The 5,508-nt window shown below is 41.1% G+C and overlaps 1 pseudogene; it reads right to left on the bottom strand.

The window, feature by feature from the left end:
• Positions 1-1,524: 1,524 nt before the first annotated feature.
• On the bottom strand, positions 1,525-5,167 carry LOC105071475 (polyadenylate-binding protein-interacting protein 1 pseudogene; annotated as a pseudogene).
• Positions 5,168-5,508: the final 341 nt, after the last annotated feature.

The raw sequence follows: 5,508 nt of genomic DNA, 5'->3' as shown, positions 1-5,508 counted from the left end.
CTTGCTCTCCTTTTTTCCCCTGGAAGGTGGGCAACCAGAACCCATGAGCGTGGGCCTGCAGCAGCCTGGGCAAACCTCACGGGCATGGGTCTGTCCCCAGTTTCCACAGGGTGGACTTAGGCCCAGGGACTCCTTAAGCTGCTGGCTGTACTGCATCTCTGTGTGCTCCTGTGGGGCCCTGAGTCCTTTCCACTGGCATCCAGGGTCTCATGTTAGTGATGGTCACCTGGTTCCAGAGGCATCAGCGCCTAAACCCCAGGTTTCTGCCCAGCCCAATCTTTGAACCTCTGTGACTTCCCTACTAGCCCCAGGGCTTGAGAACTGTTCCATCTGGTGGGAAGGCCTTTCCAGCCTGGCACTCTCTTGCTTCTCCCTCCCATTTGTTATAGAACTGGTTGACTGGACCTGTGTCTGGGTCCCAGGCCAGGACCCCTTGCCTTGGCCAGGGACGTTCTTTTTCTGATGAGGTTCACGCAGCCAATAATGAGACAGATGCTGAGACCGGAAGACCATAAGCTTTACTCAATGGCCAAAGACTGGCAAAGTGGTAACCTAGCTCGCAGATCAGCTTCTCAACCCACGTCAGTTGCAGACACCAAATATATAGAAGGCTCGAAGTGAAGGGGCAGGTTGTGGGGTTGGGGTGGTCTGGTCAGGGTAGGGTGGGTGGAGATTGGAAAGAGTGGGAGGAATATTCATGACTAAACAGGGGTGTGGTTGGACCTGGCACTGATGCAACTCCTTTTCAATCCTTGTGTGGGAGTTTTGGGTTGTTTTCATGGCAATTGTCAACTGTCATGGTGCTGTTTGGATGTGTCATTTAGCATGCTATGTATTACAAGGAGCCTGTAATAAGGCTCAAGGTCGACTGGAAGTAAGATCCTCTGCAGTCTTGGGCCTAGTTTGTTCTAATCAGTTTTTGTGTTTTTCTCTATGCAGCTTCCTCCTGAAACTTAGATAAGAGTAATTGGGTTCCACTCGAGGGAGGGGCAGGGGTATGAACGTGGGGAAACAGAGTCTGATATTTCAACATTTTGATGTCTCTTGTATCTTTTCTGTTGTATGAAAAATTCTGAAGTTGCATAATTGTAAAAAAATTCAGAATTGTTTGTTTTTTTAAATAAAAGTTGACAGTCTACAATCTTTAGGAATATTCAGTAGCTACTTAGAACTCCTTATTTGATATGAGTGGGTCTTTTTAATGAGATTTTTGTCTGACTGCATTGTGTAATATCCTCTGAGGCACCACTTTGATATTTCTGCTGTCTTAACAAAGGATTTTCCATTCACATATGCTTTCCTGACCATGCCCTGCATTTTATCTTTGTTTAGAATCCTTTTTTTCAGGAGGAGGTAATAAAGGTTATTTTGGGAGATACTGTTAAACAAAAGTTGTGTGCGTTAGCAACGTAACTCAACATCCTTGACTTGGTATAAGAGTAACACATGTTCTTGCTTTCCTGTGTTCTGTTAAATCACCACAAGCTAAATAGCTTTGTGAAACTGATATGCTGAAATTTAGCTCTACTGTTTTTGCTTATGCTCTGATGCCAAACCAAGCTGTTCATAAGTTTCTTTGATCTCTGAGTCAAGCTCATCATCACTGTCATCCAAGTGTGGATCACCAGCCCCTGATAAATCTGTTCCATTTTCTTCCTAATCTGGAAAAAAAAAAGTCTTTCAAGGAATTCTTGATATTTCTCTTCATAATCTGGATGAACTGCAGGGAAAGGAATGCCATCAGATGTGTAGAATATTGGTTCATTCATAAAATAGTCTCACTTTCAGGTGCTGCTTCTCTGTTGCGGTTGCATGGATTCTACCCCAGTTACTTGACCAGAGTTCTACAACTTTCATGAGCATCTGATTTATATGTCTGTGGCCATTTGCATCTAGGATGACATTTTCAATTCTCTGAATAATTTCTTGCATACCAGTCTTTCCTTTTTCCTTCCAGCATCTTCCAAACTGACCCTGTCAACTTCAGTAACTGTACTGCACAAATTAAGTTGTTGCCCGGAGGGTTAGAAAAAAGGACATTCAACAACCCCTGAAGACAGCCTGAAGAAGACCTGCTCTCATAACCTGGCCCATTTTTTCCCTTGATCTTCAGGTTAAGATAAATTTCTTCCAGGAAGAGTACAAATACATGGAATTGTTTTCAAGTAGCTTCATTCTTTTTGCAGGTTGGTCCTTAACTTCATATTAATTCTGATAGCTTTAAAGTAGCAATTGGTGGAAACTACCACTCTCTGGAAGTTGCCAATTGCTAGCTGTCATGTAAGAGGATTTGAGAAAGATATGGCCCGTTGATACATGACTTTCCTGTGTTCTTGCAAAACATCATCTATTGTAACACAGCCATTCACTGTCTCTGCAAACCGTTCAGTTTCAGTTTCCAAACCTATGAAATGATTTGTAAGATGACTCAAAAAGTCTTGAACATATTCGTATAGAGTGGGATAATCCTCACAACCATCCCGGTAGGATTCTGTATAATTAGAGGAACAAATTGGAGGGTAATATTCAGGGTGTTCACAGACAGCTTTGATGTGAATAAGGAGCCACAACCACCTGAGGCTTACCAGTGCTGACCCCAAGCTCTGCAGCGGGGTGTCAACCTGTGAACTCGGCTTGTTCCCAGGAGGGCTCCCCTACAGGGTGGTTCTCGGAGAGAAGTGCCTATAGTCCGTTTCTAAATTTTAGCATGTTATGTTATCTGGAGAGATGGAATCCCCCACCAGCAAGTTCTGGCCCCTTTTTATTCAATTGTCCTTCTTTTAGTTCTCTCTCTCCTTTTTGCCTTTTAGTTTAAGCAGCAAAGGAAGCAGCAGCTAGGAGACACTCAGTACTTTCTGGAAATCTTAACTAGTTCACCCAATGCTTGGGCTCATTTTGAACTTTCCACATGACTGTAGGAACAGTGTTACTAAACTTTCTGACACTACCTAACAAAGGTCCTCTTTCCTCTAGTTTGTAGTCAGAATTTTTGATACTATCCTTTAGGTCCTCAACAACAGCCTCCTCAAAATATGGACTTATATTAATAGTATGTTCACACCAAGTCAAGCTTTCACTAACGCTTCTGAAATCCTTTTCACTTTCTCCTGCTGCTTGATATCAAAGCCATTCCCACATTTTAGGTTTTGGTTATAACTGCTATAGGTACCAAAATTTGTATGAATCATGTAATGCTTCTTAACAAATTACGGTGCAGTTTATCAACTTAGCAAAAACTTATGTTCTCCCACAGTTTCTGTGGGTTCAGTATCCAGGAGGGGATTAGCTGGGTGGTTCTGACTCACGACCTCTCATGAAGTTGCAGCCAGGTCATCATCATCATTATCATCTGGTGCTGTAAGATCTGCCTCTAAGGTGAGTGTTACTCCTTTGCCTGGTACATTATTGCTGGTGGAGGGCAGTTCCTCCCGGTTCCCTGCATGTGTTTGCTTGAGTGTGCTCACAGTGTGTGGCTCCAGGCGTCCCTCAGAGTCTGTGAACTGAGAGAGACGTCAAGAAGGAATATCCTGTGCCTTAGATCTGTTCTCCAAAGTTCCAAACATCACATGCTTTAAAATTTTTATTTTACTTTTAGTTTTTAACACCGTTACTGTGGTATGGTTCCTGTACAGTAAACTACACATATTTCAAATGTACAATCTGATGAATTTTTTAGATGTCTACACCCATGAAACCACCACCACAATCAAGATAGCTAACATTTCCATCACTTCTCAGGAAGTCCAAATTTTAAACTCCTGATTTGTCTCTTCCCACCCCGTTTACCCCCTGGTAACCATAAGTTTGTTCTCTATGTCTGTGAGTCTGTTTATGTTTTGTCTTTAAGGTCACTTGTGTCCTTTTTTTTTTCCTTAAAGTTTCCACATATAAGCAGTATCATATATCATTTTTCTTTCTATTTCTGGCTATGTGAGGTGAGTTTTTGTTTGTTAAGTGGAAAAGTCTAAATTCAGCCCACACCCAAGGGTAGAGGAATTAGGCTCTTTTGAAGAAATGACCAAGGAATTTGTGGACCTATTTAAACCATCACAGTAGGAGCATTTTATTTCTTTTCACTCAGGGATCACAGTCCTTTCTACCTGATGTGAAGTTTCTGAAAACACTTGCTTCATATATCTGGTCATTTTTCTAGTTGCTTATGGTAATGGGCTAGTCTCACACTAGTGATATCAGAGATCTCAACGCACTGATTTGGACCTTACATGCAGATTTTTCTTCTCTCTGGCTTCAACTTCCTCACCTTTAAAGTGGAAACTTTTGACTTAAAAAAAGAGACAGCAACAGAAAGATATCATTTGTTTTCTGCTTCCATTCCCAAAGCAGTCAACCATTTCCTTATTTACCTTTGAGTCACCTTAGATTTGGAAAGAGAATGTTAAGTAGCAACAATAGTCTACTTTATTATACAAATTATCTAACACTTGATTCTGACTGCCTATTGCCCAACACAGGCCCAGGTATTGAAGGCACTAATAAAAGTGTGAATGACTCCTGGGCATATATTCAGAGGGAACTTTAACTTGAAAAGATACATGCACCCCAATGTTTGTAGCAGCACTATTTACAACAGCCAAGACATGGAAACAACTTAAATGTCCAACAACAGGTGGCTGGTTAAAGAAGTTGTGGTATGTTTATACAATGGAATAATACTCAATCATAAAAAAGAATACAGTAATGCCATTTGCAGCAACATGGATGGACCTGGAGATTGTCACTTTAAGTGAAGTAAGCCAGAAAGAGAAAGAAAAATATCATATGATATCCCTTATATGTGGACTATTAAAAAAGTGACAAATGAACTTATTTACAAAACAGAAACAGACACAGACATAGAAAACAAAATTATAGAAACAAAGTGGGGGAAAGAGGGTGGAAAGGTATAAATGGGGAGTTCAAGATTTGCAGATACTACTATATACAAACAAATAACAAGATTCTACTGTAGAGCACAGGGAACTATATTCAATATCCTGTAGTAAACTATCATGGAAAAGAATATGAAAAGGAATATATATATATGTATGTATATATATGACTGAACTGTTGTGCTGTGCCCCAGAAATTGACACAACATTATAAATGGACTAGACTTCAATTAAAAAAAAAAAAGTGTGAGTGACTCAGTACTGCCATCTTTTTCCATCTTGCACTAGCCCTGGAATGTGAGCACAAGGAACAGGGAAATACAGAAGTAAGACAGGGGCCAAGATGCTAGCTGAGGAAGATGTAGCTCTGGAAAGGCACGGGCAGCTCACTTCTTATTGTTAATGAAAACTGATTATGGTCTAGATGTCGATACTTCTCCACTTGTGTGCTCTGCGGAACCATGTCTGGGAAGTGTTGGAAAGGGGCCCCCAGGCCCTGTCTGATACTTTCATGTTTGTAGGTGTCTAATGAAAATAAGCACAACCTAAAAGTTGGGAATTATGTTTTATTTGGGGATGTGGCTGAGGATGATAGCCTGGAAACAGCTCCTCACGTAGC

The sequence above is a fragment of the Camelus bactrianus genome, chromosome 24, assembly GCF_048773025.1.
Source record: "Camelus bactrianus isolate YW-2024 breed Bactrian camel chromosome 24, ASM4877302v1, whole genome shotgun sequence".
Taxonomy (NCBI): Eukaryota; Metazoa; Chordata; class Mammalia; order Artiodactyla; family Camelidae; genus Camelus; species Camelus bactrianus.
This window is presented reverse-complemented; position numbering and strand designations above follow the sequence as displayed.